We start from the raw sequence: 15,707 nt of genomic DNA, 5'->3' as shown, positions 1-15,707 counted from the left end.
TTATGCTGTTCACATAGTTTTCTAGGAAGCGGGACACTGTTAGGCCATGACTAATGTACAAGATATGTGTTTAATAATGCTGGGGCCAAGCTCTAGTCCCTCCAAGCACGGATCCACCCTTGAAACTTCTGTTAATAGGAGAACACTGTTATCCCCAGCCTGGGATCTGAAATGTGCTGAAACATTCCTCGAATGCACTGCATTATTACCATGACAAATTGACTGGTATAGAGGATCACATCTTGATTGCATTTCATAATCAAATAGTTCATTGAAATAAATACTTGCTTTCATTCATGGACAGGATCCTGTAACCTTTGCCTCTCCAGATGTTTTGGACTACAACAACCATCAGCCTTAAGCACCCTAGTGAATGGTGAGTCCTTGTCAATCATGGGAGTCCTAGTGGAAAGCACTGGAGAGCTGCTGGTTGCCGACCCAAATTTAGTTAAGTCGCTTTTGCATTCCTTTGAAACTACTAACATTCTAATATTCAAAGCAAGTCATATATTTAACTACTTCAATAAGGAGATATCATTGTCTAGACCGTTTTTTACTGATATTAAAGATGCTGCTGCCCCACTGATAATGATTTCACAGTTCTTGAGTCCAAATCACTTGAAGCCTCCTCTATGTAATCCTACCTCTAGAAAAATGTTATTGTGATATCTACCATGCTCCCTGTTCTTGAAGCCTGCATCGACCAGCAGCAGAAGTTCAAATGCCCCAGAAGCCCACCTCATTAAGTGACAAAGGCAAATTCAGTTGCTTGGAACTATGATAATCAACATACAATGCTTGCCCTAAAAGCCTGCTTTATCTTAATACATTGATGCCTAAGATGGTATGTTCTCCAACATGCCTGGCAGAGTCTCTTTTTGGCTCTCAATGCAACACCAGAACCAAAAACAGTGGCAGCCTAATGCATACAAAATGAAGTGTTATAACAATAACCTGAGCCTAAGGAGATACATCCTTGTGTACATTGCAATTCAGAATGAGGCTCATACCCACTTCTTTGAGTTCCTCCATCTTCCCCACTGACTACTTTCTTTTGGTACTCTTCCTTCTAGACTTACTGAAATTAGGACCTCAGTGTCCGCAGATCCCACCATCCACAACTTGTCAAGGGTTTTTTAATATTTCCCCCAGCCTAAGCCCCCTTTAATCCTAAATACATTGATGGGTTGCATTTGTAGCCAGGACTGATATCTCGAAATCCCCAAGACAACAAAACTGGGGGAGGGTGGGTGTTATGCTATTACACTGGTCTGAGCAGCATCAGCTTGTGCATCTTCTTATGAGACGATTTCTGATTCTTTCAGAACCTGTAGTGTATTACAGTGTGAAGTTGCTTTGAGCGTTGAGAATGTAATTCTGAGTCACTCATAAACCAACCCAGTAAGGGCCCAGTAGATGGCATGACTCAGAATGTTTTTTAATGTGTTCAGCTGCTACATAATCCTTGAGTTTACCCCCCCCCCCCATCCCCCTGGAAGAACCACCTGTACTGACGTGGGATCTGGAGGCGCGGCAGGAGGGACCTGGCCTGCCTGTGCCTGGAGCATTTGCCTTGCTAGTTCATCTGTCTGATCCCAGTTCACAATTAGATCCCTCCTTAGGGCATTGGTTTCCTGTCTTGAGGCATGAACTTCAGCCCGTAACTCTCCCAGTAATCGGGTCAACTGGTCCGTTTCAGAAGATTCCATAATGCCCAGGCAGAGATTCGAAGAGGCTTCACATTCTGTTATGCTCACCTGGTCTCTGCGGAGACGTTGGGGCACGGTTGCAGCCCTCCCGGGCGTGATGTCTCTCGGGTCCGACTTCGCCCTCTGCGCTTATGTGTTGACTGGTGGTAATAGGTGATGCTGCTTGGGACTGCTCCTGCGTGGAGAATTGGGGGCGTGAGTATTCCAACTTGTGCGCCTGATCCCCTTCCGGATCCCTTCTCCCAAACCATGGTACTCGTGGGATGTGCTGTCCCTGAGAAGCTCACCTGTTGATTAGTTTTGGCTAGCACTCCGTCCTGCTGCTTCTGGCAGGGGTGCTTGTTTGATCTGGACCGAGTGCCTTCACTGGTCCCTTGCACGTGGTAGTCCAGTCCTGCTGCGACTAAGCCACTATGCTTGAGGTAAGTGTTCCTGTTTGCCTTTGTCTTTTCTCATCTGTTTTTGTTGTATTGTAAAGTTTGTTGTCTTGTATTGCTGTCCGTTCCACTTTTGATGTTTGCTCTTTTGCTTTCTTCCCTTGCAGATGATGTTGCCGGCCCGGCAGCAGCTGCGGAGCTCAAGGCGGCAGCCGGAGGGAATGAGGAACGAAGCTGCAGCGGTACAGTAGCTGGTAAATTGTTAACTAGGGGGCGCGCAGGGTTCAAAAGCGGTGCGGCCCTAGGACGGATGTTCTGACCTTGTCTTTCTTCTTCTTCAGAGGGTCCGAGTATGTGGATGCCGAGTGCTGGATGTCAGGAGATGAGTCTGCAGATGAAGCCATGAAGCACCGGTTTCCTGGAGGTGAGTATGCCGAAGAACACCTGGTTTCAAAGGTAAGTAAACTGGTCCAAGCGGCGGTGAGCGTCACGTTGCGCGCTAGTGCACAGTAACGCGAAGCACCGGCCTTAAGGATGGAGCAGCTTATATAGCTGAGCTTCTGAAGCCACGGCCACCAGGATCAGCCTGCCTGCCACACCTGATATATGATATGATATGATATGGCATTTGTAACGCGCCTATACACAAGTGTGTCTATGGAGCCACATCCGATGAGTTAGCACATGAGGATGTTCTCTGGAATAAAGGCTTTCAGCTCCTGGAAAGTTCTTGTAAAATTAAAGCACTCCTACACTGAAATAAAGTAAAAGCACTCCTGCACTGATATAAAGTGTTCCTGTTCACATCCCTATATGAGCCTGGGGTCAAAGGCCTAAGTCCAACCCACATGAAGTGCGTCAGATTGTTTCGCTGCGCCCGCCATCTTTCATTTGTGTTTTGGTGTACGTGGACATTGCTGCTAACACATATAAAACACAACATTGCACTTGTTAAACTTATGAAATACTGTCTTGGAAGGTGAGGGTTAATGAGGCTGGGATGGGATGTGGCAGCAGGAAGTCAAAAAGTCGTATTTTCAAGTCACCAAAGTCATACGGCAAATTGGAAGTTGCTGCTCAATATAGTGTCCGTTAAGTACAGGCTAATAATTACTGTGTCTGTGTTACAATGTATTTAAAATAATATTGCAGTCAGTCTGGCCTCCTAGAGTTTGAAATCTGAGGCAGCCACCTGCACTGTTTGATGGAAACAGCGCATCTGCAAGTGTATGGGAGTACCAGTTCTCATGAATGCATTGAGACATGTTGTTGCAAAGTCAGAATGTATTTGCATTCTCAGTGAAGGTCACTTGCTTTGCTTTTTTGGTTGCGAGCTCAGTAGGCCCACGCATCCGAATGAACCCATAAGGGTCGATTGTTTTTTGACCTTGAGTGAAAGGGAAAATTCAGTAAGAATGCAGGGAGTGAAAGTTTGCAAAAAATACCATTTGATAAGGTTATGTATTCAAAACGTTTGTAAGGCACATGAAATATCAGTTCAAGAAGATTCTTTGGTGCAAGTACATTGCTGTCTGAGTTTCAGGAAGACAATGGAGATGGTAAATATTGTGTAAGTTTACTTTTGACGACTACACTGGAACGAGATTGAATTTTTTCTTACCAGAACATTAATTTTGGCAATGTAACTGAAGTACTATCTTTCTGTGTAGTTGTCATTTCTTTTTTTACTTAGGGAGAGTGCAGATTCTCGGCGTTTGTAGGATATCACTAGATTCACCCATGTTCAACGCTAATATTTATTTAAAATGTCATGTATGGCCACATCGATTTGTGTATCAGTTTCCACTTTCTTTTTGTCTTTTTTGAAATTGTTTGCTAAAGTTTGGGTATTGATATGTATTTTCTGTTATGTTTTCCGAACAGCTACATCCTGCCTTATTGTGATTGCCATGGATTCCAGATGCCAAGTGATGGATTCTTTGCACGCCATATGCACGTACTCGTGACCGGCTGTCTAACCGTCACTGTTTTGTGGGACGATCGCGCAGGACCCATTTGTCCGTACGCTGCAGTGGCCATTAGGAGTAACATAACATTTTTTATGGTGGTGTAGGCCGAAGTTCATGCTGACGTCTTGGAAATCACTGTGCGACCGAAGCGGTTGCTTTATCGAAAACAACTACTTTGTGTATGGGAAAAGAACAACGTGTGCCTCACGATTAACATATTCGATGACGACCGAAGAAACAAAGTTAATATTTGATTGAAAATGGGAATAGTCTGATGGTCTCGGACAGTTTATTGTGAAATAAAAGTACTTTACAAATTCTAAAATGTGATTTTTTTCTTTTAAAAAACAGTTTATTATTTCAAAATGTGACGTGCTACGTTGTACGTCGCTGTGTGTTCATTTTCAGGTTTTGGGTCACGGCACGTAGGTGCTTATGGGCGCATTTGGCTACGCTGGAGAGGAACGTCATCCAAAAAAGGTGTAGAATATCATTAGGGTTGGTTATGTGACGAGATGTGGGAGTGTTTTCGTATTAGACAAGTGTCGTAATGTAGTTAAAAAACATAGCAGTATACGTTTACTGACTGAGGGGTAGGCTGTAGCCATGGGGAGTGGGCAGAATGTCGGGGTCATGGTATAAGGTCATGATCCGCACAATGTGGCTACTGGCCATGACCAGAAGGGAGAAAAGATAGGATTACAGTGGCCATGTCCACCTGGGACTGGTTTTGTGGTAAAGTTGTTCGACATTAGGATACATTTGAAAGGGAAGAAAAAAGTGCTGGTGGTAATTTGTTAACAGGGTTTCCTTTTTGCTTTTTGCAGGCTGCCATAGAAAGCGAAGAGGGGCCCTGTATGGAACAACCGCCTTCCCTTTCTATGGTGGCCATATTGGAAAAGGATTTTGTTTTCTAATCCGGGACGCCACAGGCGTCCCAGATTATGACGAAAAATCCTCTTTTTTAGTAGCACGGGTTACTGCTTTGGAAATCTAGATTGTTAATGGCATTCATCCCCCCCATTTTAGGGTGGAAGGGGGGGGGTAATGATCCAGAGATCACGTTATGCACTCTCTCTTCGATTGGGCTGATAACTTGTCCTGCTGGCCCTTTATTCACCGTTCCAGTCCCTGGAACGGAGGACGAACGCTACAATATACCCATTAGCATAACACAAACTGCAAATGGAAATGTTGGAAAATCTTATTGCGTCTATGTACTTTACTGAGAAATATAAAGTAGATGGAGTCTATGCGATTTTTTTTTTTAATTTATATTTTTAAACTATGAAAGGTGGTTCTTAAAGGAACATTTAATTTGTTTACGGATGGCTTTTTTTTTTGGAAGGACAGCTAAGAAGGAAAGTTGCGGACGGAAATGAGCAAAGAGGCACCAAACCGTAATATGGAGGGGTAGGTGGACGGGGGAAAATGTTGTGCGTGTGTTATTTGTAAGGTGGGGGCAGTGTTTCTTCATTACGGCAGTGGTGCTGTTTCTTGGGGAGGAGGGATGGCCTTAGCTCATGTCGTTTTCAGATAAATAGTACTTTTGCTAAAAGTATGTACTTTGTACTACATTGTTAATGGCTGAGTACGATTAGGTGTTGGAGCTGTGCAAGGGAAATGTTGAAGTTGCAAGTTCCTACATCAGTAAAAAATGTACTTCCAAACTGTCCACGAGGCATATATCTTATTGTTAAGTGTGTACGGATTCTAGGACACGTCACCTGCTGTGCGCCAGCATATGGTCATGTGGCATTCTCCGGAAGGTGTGCAATGAAGTCAGATGTTAGTTTACATTATGGTTACGTGCCACTACTAGAAACCTATGAACTTCAGTAAAAAAACGCATTGCTTAATGCACTAATTAGCACTTGATATTTATTCCAATGATCCTTGACACTTTTTGGTCAACATTATAATAAGAATACCTTCTACGGAGTTTTCATGAAAAGTAAATGTACATGTGATGTCATCAATGACATTTGTGATGTCATTTTTTATGTCCTGGGTGTTAGCCTTAGCAGTGCACAGTGGCGGCGCAAGTTATGGTTGCTTAGCTTACCATAACTGGCGAATTTCAAGGGTTTTTCGGTTTTACTTCGAACCATAACGTCCCGTTAACGTTTTTTTAATGAATTTCATAGGTTTTTAGTAGCACAGCTTAACCATAATGTCCCTTTAACAACGTTTTTTTACTGATATGTATATATGATTAAATACATCTTTTGTAAAAAATGTATTTTTTACCTCAAACAATACATCTAAAGAACTAGTCATGGTTCTGGACAAACTACAATCCACCGATATAAGCAAAACTAACATCACACCCACTTTCATTTACATTATAGAAAATGAGGGATATGTCCTATGCTTTGGATATTGGATAAGTACTGTTAATTACTCAATTAGAGGCTTTGTTTGGGGATGCCTGATGTCTTCCAGCCAAATATTTAAATCTTTCATGATGCACAGATGTTTAGTTTGATGTAATGGCTGCATAATTGCTAAGACAGTTCACAAATTCTGAGTTAACAACTTTTTTATCACATTTGGGGGGTATAATTTTGCAAAGGGAAGATCATTTGTATAGACTAACAATGCACCTCGCCATATTCTTTCCAGTCTAATTTGATAAGGCAGTTTATATTTGTTAAGGCCATGTAAAAAACTTCCATTTAGCCAGGATTCTGTAATGGTCTTAGAGCCCAAGATTTGTTCTATTCAGAAAATTGATAAAAACATATTTTTTGAAGATAAAGGAATATTTGCTAGAAGCAGATGTAACCGAAACCTTACTAATAACTAATCCAAACAAAGCAAAAGAGGAAATAATGTTGTTGGATTGGATTCATGCACGAGATCAGTGCATGAAGCGGAAACATACACAAATATTCTGTACATTGATCAAGAGACTTAGAACTCCGGAATCTTATATATTAAAATTTCCGGAATCAAAATATAGAAATCTCTTTATCAGATTTAGATTGAACATCTGGCATATTAGAGACATTCTAGTAAAATGGAAAATAATTTCCTCAACGGAAAACATCTGCCGCTTCTGCAAAGATCCCGAAGAACCTGAAACCCTGCCTCACTTGATAACAATTTGTCCTGTTCTGATCAATAAACAAACACAATGTTTCAAACGATATTTTGAAGGTTTCAGACTCATAACTGCAGAACAACTATGGTACTACATATATAACACCACTTTGAACAAAGTGAGAATTTCTCTTAGAAACTTTATAATCGCGCTTAATTTAGAAAGTGACTAACCCGACTTACGGAGTATCCTAAATGAGTCCACTAGTGGAAACTGTCAGTACAAAGTTGGTGATGGTATGAAAGTAGAAAGAGTATAAAGGACTGCACCATGTAAATTGAATTGTAAAATTAATTTTCCTTGACTAATGCTTGTCTACATTTTACTGAACTTGCACTTTTACTAATAGTGTAATGACAAGAGAACACTGAAGAACTATTAATTTTCTTTTTCATTTAATTTATGATTCATTGTACAGAGAAATGCAATAGAATTGATGTTAATATTAATTGTTTTTAAAAACCTGGTTGTATACGTAAAATAATATTGAAAAGTTGATTTATCAACTGTACCAATAAAAATAAAAGTAAACATTTTTTTGGGGAATCCTGATCTTGTGTTTAATAGAAGGCAATGTGGGCCTGTTGCAGAGTAAAAATGATTCCTCTGAGTGCTTAAGAGATCTGCGGTCTGAAGCAACCTCTCATGGTTCAGTATTTGAATAGTGGGTTGAGATAAAACGTATGATCTTTCTATGAAGATAGTTTGCAGAATATTATATAGCTTTTGGCACGGGAACTGGGCAATGCTTGGACTTAACGCCGACAGGATAGACAGGCTTTTCTCTGGCATACATCAGTCGGGCCAACACTACGGGCCTCATTACAAGGTTGGAGGTAAGGGGAAAACGATGCTGGTAAAGGATTACCAGCATCGCTTACCGCTCTGGGCTATTCCAACATGCCAACCCGCTATTAGCGGCACCGTAAATAACGGTGCCTCTAATAGCGGCAAGGGCGCGGGCACGCTACCCTTCATGGCAGCAATACCGGCATGCCGTAAACAGGAGGAGATCACAAGTCAGGCAGACATGCAAATACCGGCATGAAGAAGGCGCTAAAAGTGGATACCGGCATGCCGGCAATACCGGCATCACGAACCACCCGTAAACTGCCATGTGCAGTGTTCTCAACTGCCACAGGTGAACACAATCAGCACAGGTGGAGGCAATGTAGACTGGGTCAGCACAAAAGGAGCACACAACACCCCTTCCCACACCAAAATGATTCCAATACTAGTAACAAAACTGGGGTTGGAGGACATGCTTGCATTGCTACACCAGCCACAACAACTACTACAACAGGCAGCACAGAGGAGACGCAGGAGAAGGAGGGTGAGACAGGCACAGCATACCCCACCAGTGCAGGCAGTTGTACCATGCCGGCAGCCCCCAATCCCTCGCATTAGAGCCAGTCCATCCATCCCTCAGGGAAGGGCAGCACCTGCCCTTCCCTGAGGGATCCTGACGACGAAGGCATCCTGAGGCGCATCCCGCGCCCATTTTACTCAATGCGGTCAATGGCCGCCACATCGTTCGACGGCCGACGCACACTGTAAAGGTGCACGACCTGCGGACGCCCTATTTGGCTGCCTGGCCCCTTATCCTGCACCCGCCCCCACCGCCAGGCGGAAGCCGCCGTGCGGAAGCTCACGCTGAAGGGCGCGCTAAAGGGCCTGTCTGCGCCTGTCCGCGGCCGTACGTGCCGTCAGCCTAAATCTCTGCCACTGCATCACTCGGACATGGATCCATGTGAGTACTCTGTTCCCCTCATCAGACACAGGCTATGACCTAAACCCCTACTGATCACTGTACTCAAACTTTTGCACCTTCCCCCTGATTAGGCACAGTTTGTGCTGGGTACCGAGGGCCCACCGGGATGTATCAATAAACTTCCTATGATACTTAGCAGTTTGTCTGGTCTGCTGACCAGACGCCTATTTACTTCCCGGCCTATACATGCACCTGCCCTGCCGCAATGTAATCTTATTACGCTTTTAGTCATTGCTGGGTCACTTTAATCACTGCATTTTAGTCATTGTTGGGACTGCTGCACTTAGGTGCCTCCCCTGTTCACTGCATTTTAGTCATTGCTGGGTCACTTTAATCACTGCATTTTAGTCATTGTTGGGACTGCTGCACTTAGGTGCCTCCCCTGTTCACTGCATTTTAGTCATTGCTGGGTCACTTTAGTCACTGCATTTTAGTCATTGCTGGGTCACTTTAATCACTGCATTTTAGTCATTGTTGGGACTGCTGCACTTAGGTGCCTCCCCTGTTCACTGCATTTTAGTCATTGCTGGGTCACTTTAATCACTGCATTTTAGTCATTGTTGGGACTGCTGCACTTGGGTGCCTCCCCTGTTCACTGCATTTTAGTCATTGCTGGGTCACTTTAGTCACTGCATTTTAGTCATTGCTGGGTCACTTTAGTCACTGCATTTTAGTCATTGCTGGGTCACTTTAATCACTGCATTTTAGTCATTGTTGGGACTTCTGCACTTAGGTGCCTCCCCTGTTCACTGCATTTTAGTCGTTGCTAGGTCACTTTAGTCACTGCATTTTAGTCATTGCTGGGTCACTTTAGTCACTGCATTTTAGTCATTGCTGGGTCACTTTAATCACTGCATTTTAGTCATTGTTGGGACTTCTGCACTTAGGTGCCTCCCCTGTTCACTGCATTTTAGTCGTTGCTAGGTCACTTTAGTCACTGCATTTTAGTCATTGCTGGGTCACTTTAGTCACTGCATTTTAGTCATTGCTGGGTCACTTTAATCATTGCATTTTAGTCATTGTTGGGACTGCTGCACTCAGGTGCCTCCCCTGTTCACTGCATTTTAATCATTGCTGGGTCACTTTAGTCACTGCATTTTAGTCATTGCTGGGTCACTTTAGTCACTTCATTTTAGTCATTGTCGGGATTACTGCACTTAGGTGGCTCCCCTGTTCATTGCATTTTAGCCAGTACTGGGATTACTGCACTTAGGTGCCCCTCCTGTTCATTGCATTTTAGTAATTGCTGGGACTGCCGTACCTTGGCGCTACTGCTACCTGCCCCTTAACATGTGCTCTACTAAGACTTACCGTACACTCATACTCTGTTCCCTACTGTGGACTATTCTCATCACCATCATAACAATGGCCTACGCTAACGCCATACCTTGTAACCCTCAAGAGAGAAATATGGGACTCAGAGCTAGATTACCACGGTTATACGACCTAAAAAACAAAAGAACTAGACCACCTGGGTCCAGACTAACTCCAACTGCCTCTGACTCCAACCCTCCTGCCCTAGCTGCAGAAAGACGCCCAACAACACATACTAACTTCCTCCACAACCAGAAGAGACCCAATCTCCCTAGTCCCAGACCCACTCAAAAAATAATCACAACTCCTACCCTATCAGGAGCCCTCATCAATGCAAGGTCCCTCATAGCCCACAATACGGAAATTGCCGATATACTAGCCATGGACAATTTAGAGCTACTAGCCATTACTGAGACCTGCCTCCATGATGCTGCGGGCCCTGCACTTATGATTGCCATACCAGACGGCGACGATATACTAAGAGTCGATCGACCCAACTCTAGGGGAGGTGGCCTGGCCATTATTGCCAAAACGAAACTAGCTGTAAGGCGCACCCTACACCCAGCCATCACATCCTGTGAACTTCTTTCTGCTAAAATACCTATCTCTAATAACAGTACATTAACTGTCCTTCTGGTGTATAGACCACCAGGCCCATTAGGTAACTTTGAGGAAGACCTATCTAGCCTCCTCTCGAATATCCTCAAAGATTCCACTCAGCTCCTGTTACTAGGTGACTTTAACCTGGGATTTAATGACGACACAGACAAACAGGCCCACTCCATCCAATCAATCCTAATCGATCATGGCCTTACCCAACAAGTTTTGGCCCCTACACACACAAAAGGACGGACACTAGATTGGATAGCTAACCGAAACTGCGCCATGACCATATCCAACATTTTACCACAAACGTGGACTGACCACCGCCTTATTTGTTTCTCATCTACCATAGAGCCTCCCAAACTAGACAAGCTTACTTCAGCTCCGCCTATGCCTACTAGAAGCAAAAAAGAAATCACAGCTGATAAACTACTTCCTCTCCTCCTACCTGCCCTCTCCGCTAGCGCCATCAATTCTGACCCTAACATGCTAGTTGAGACATTCAACAACACTATGTCAAAGACCCTGGATACTATTGCCCCTATTAAACTGCGCAAAAGCAAACGAGAATCTCATCTTAACACCTGGTTCACCCCCTACCTCAAGGAATTACGGATCCAAAAACGCAAACTCCAAGCTATCTGGAGGCATACACCCTCAGTTGAGAATAAAACCTCACTTGACAATTTGGCCAAAAAATATAAGAAGGAAATAATCCAAACCAAAAAGAATACATTCACTGAGAGAATTAGCAAAGCTAACTCTAACTCCAAAGAACTCTTCTCCATCCTCCGAGAAATGGAAAACCCAATCACACCCACAGATAATGCCCCCAAGGACAAACAATGGTGCACTAGCATCCAAAATGCTCTAGCTAATAAAATCACAACTCTTCAAACGAAAATTGCTAAGAAGAAAGCATCCCTAAATGACACTGGAACCCATACCTCCCACATGGCAGATATACCTAGAATAGTCACTCAAAAAAACTGCAAACTATTCAGTTTCTCTAACATATCTATACTGGAAACCGAAAAAGTGATATTATCCTTGAAACCATCCAACTGCCAAGGTGACAGTTGCCCAGCACAAGTCATTAAGGATGCAGCCAGAGACCTAGCGCCTTTCATCTCTAAATTAATAAATTCCTCCTTCAGATCTAGCACTGTACCCACTAGCCTTAAAGAATCCTGGGTGCTGCCTCTCCTGAAAAAACAGACCCTTGACCCAGCCATCCCAACTAATTATAGGCCCATTACTACGGTCCCATTTCTCCTTAAAATCATTGACAGAGTAGCTTACCTCCAGATCCAAAACTACCTGGAGACAAACCAACTACTAGGATCACACCAATCTGGCTTCAGACCACTACATGGTACTGAAACGGCCCTAATCGACCTTAAGACACAAATCGACGAGTTGAAGGATAAAGGTAAAACAGCTATGCTCCTCCTCCTTGACTTATCGGCGGCCTTTGACCTAGTGGACCACGCAGTGTTATGCAACCATCTAGCATCTGCCGCCCATTTCTCAAGTGAAGCTATAGCATGGGTACAATCCTTCCTAGCTAACCGTACGATAAGAGTGTTCGCCCCATTAGCCTCAGCGGACCCAATACATATCACCTGTGGCGTCCCACAAGGTTCATGTGTCTCCCCCACAATGTACAATATATTTACTAAGCCACTCTTTGACAAACTTGACAGATTGGGGGTAACTTACACCAACTACGCGGACAATACGCAGATCCTCATACCACTATCTGGCAACTTTGTTGAAGACACAGCTCTAGTAAATAAGATTTACCTCATCATTCAGGCATGGATGGCCTCACATGGCCTCTGCCTGAATGACGATAAAACAGAGATACTGATACTGGGTACCGACTCCAACCTTAAAAAACTCAGCCCTAACTACAGTGCCTTCAATATAGACGGTAATATAATCAAAGTGGCAACGGAGGTAAAAACACTAGGCTTCTACCTTGATTCCACTTTATCTTTCAAAAAACAAGTTAACGCATTGGCTTCCTCCACAGCCTACACTTGCAAATTAATCAGGGCCTGCAGACCTTACCTGTTCACAACCAATTGTATCACACTAGCCAATGCCCTAGTAATGTCCAAACTGGATTACTGTAATGCCCTTTATGCGGGCGCCAATAAAACTGTCACTAACAAATTGCAAATATTGCAGAATAATGCTCTTAGAGCAGCCCTTGACATACCCCGCAGAGCACATATATCTAATATTAGGAAAGACAACCACTGGCTAAAAATCAATGACAGAGTTCTCCTTAAAACACTATCTCTCACACATAAAGGACTGAACAACACTGCGCCCCCCTACATCTCGGCTAGACTGACTAGAAAATCCTCTGCTCACCATACCAGAGCCTCTATCCACTCCCTACTTGAAACCCCCAGATTTAGACTAACTAAAGCAGGCGGAGCTAGCTTCCCTGTTAGAGCGGCCTGCGCTTGGAATTCACTCCCCATGGCATTGAGAGCTAATCTACCCTACTCTAGTTTCAGGAGTAAGGTGAAAAGTTGGCTCTGGAGTAACGACAACTAACCCACTGAACCTGGCCCTATCATTGCGCATAACTACCTTTGACTCCCCCGATACCAGACCTATGAGAGGGATTCACATTCCTGTATTTCTTTTATATTTGTATATTGGTGTTGTATATATATTAATAACTCATATAATGCATATTCTGTATGTATCCTTTTGTATGTACGCAACCTTAAGCCTAAGTATTCTTGTAACTGCTGCGCCCGGCTACCCCTGGGTTTTGGAGCGCATTATCAAATAATAAACTAAACTAAACTAAACCTAACCCCCGAGCAGATCCACACCCTGTACCGTCTCGACCGGGACACCATCACCACCATTGTGGACATGATACACAACGACATCACCAGCCTTGTAGACATCCGTACCGCCATCCCCCCTCTACTGAAGGTGGTGTCTTTGCTCCACTTCCTGGCCATAGGCACCTACCAGCACACGGTAGGGCAGATGTATGGCATATCACAACCATTATTCTCACGCATGCTGAACCAAGTACTCGATGCCTTCCTGAAGCACACAAGCGACCACATATCCCTACCACAAACTGCCCAGGAGATTACCAACACCAAAATTGGCTTCCATGCACTGGCAGGCATCCCAAATTGCATCGGTGCCCTCGACTGCACCCATTTGGAATTGGTGGTCCCACATGCCATGGAGGTGGTGTACCGCAACCGTAAACTATACCACTCCATCAACGTGCAAATGGTATGTGACTCAAACAAGATCATCACACATTGTTGTGCCCGATTTCCCGGATCAACCCATGATTCAATGGTCCTGCGGAACTCCACAATACCACGCTACATGGAGCGACATGCCGGACAACGTTCCTGGCTACTTGGTGAGTTGCATGGCAAGCACATGGCAGTGTGATGGGGGGAGATGCATACATCACCTGGGTGAGATTGGGGGGGGGATGCATACTTCACCTGGGTGAGATTGGTGGGGGGGAGATGCATACTTCTGGGTGAGATTGGGGGGGGGAGATGCATAATTCACCTGGGTGAGATTGGGGGGGAGAGATGCATACTTCACCTGGGTGAGATGGAGGGGGAGGGATGCATAATTCACCTGGGTGAGATTGGGGAGGGGGGTGAGATGCATACTTCACCTGGGTAGTAGTAGTTGAGAGATTGAACAATGCCCATACTGTAATACACTGTGCCCCAAAGCAGGCCAGACTGAAACTGACACCTGAAACCGATATGCAACACGTAAGCTGCACATAAGCTGCACGATATGCAACACGTAAGCTGCACAACAATGACAACAAGCCAGTACTGCAACCATACCATATCCATCAATATGTACACTGCACATCATCAGACCGTACCCTCTGCAACACAATGCAGCAACATGCTGTCAGTATGCCCAATGCAAATGACCGCTGAACAGCATCACACTGGACATGCGTCCATGAGTGCGTACAAAGGAATCACACGAAGCCAACATACAGAATGTCACTGGCACACCACCACAGAGTGCAGCATGCCATCATGAGGACATCAAGCGTGGAATGGCTTATCATTAAGAGTCTGGTTTCAACGGTGACCAGATCAAAGCATATGATTAACTACACATCACCTAGATCATGGCAACAACTGCCGTAGGCAACCACAGTGCATGAACACTAGCAAGGAATAGGACACCCCTGCATCGACTAGACGATGCTACGCACACCTGTGGATCATGTGACCTCACACATTGCAGTTACTTTGAATATCTCCATTCATGCAGGGATATGTGGATGTGAGCAACAAATCACTGCAGGCTTGTGTGTGATAGGTACAGGTTCAATTTGATGAAATCACTTACACATAACCAATATTTAACCCATGCAGGTGATGCTGGCTATCCCTTGAAGAGGCGGCTCCTTACCCCTGTCCGTAACCCGCAGAACAGGCACGAAGAGGACTACAATCGTGCACATACCTGTACCCGTGTGGTGATCGAGCAGACCTTTGGCCTTTTGAAGGCACGGTTTCGCTGCCTCAGCAGGTCGGGTGGGGCACTCCTGTACGGGCATGAGAAGGTGGCCAAGATCATCATGGCATGTGTAATGCTTCACAACATGTGCATCAGACGGAACGTGCCTCTACCCCCTGACATTGAACTGCAACCGCCTGGTGATGCTGAGGAGGAGGAGGAGGAAGAAGATGGGGTTGCACGTCAGGCAGGTGGCGATGCACAGGAGGGACGTGCTGTGCACCAGAATCTGATAGACCAATATTTCTATGGATGCAGAGGGTGCAATGGATCTGGGGACTCAGGGCACTG

General features: G+C 44.6%; 1 protein-coding gene across 2 annotated transcripts in view; it reads left to right on the top strand.

Annotated features, from left to right (window-relative positions):
• Positions 1-15,707, top strand: part of LOC138526081 (multidrug resistance-associated protein 1-like) — a 1,621,759-nt gene that overhangs the window by 1,485,058 nt on the left and 120,994 nt on the right. The gene's annotated exons all lie outside the window — the stretch shown is intronic.

This window comes from Ambystoma mexicanum, chromosome 7p (assembly GCF_040938575.1).
Source record: "Ambystoma mexicanum isolate Mex_15411 chromosome 7p, UKY_AmexF1_1, whole genome shotgun sequence".
NCBI lineage: Eukaryota > Metazoa > Chordata > Amphibia > Caudata > Ambystomatidae > Ambystoma > Ambystoma mexicanum.
This window is presented reverse-complemented; position numbering and strand designations above follow the sequence as displayed.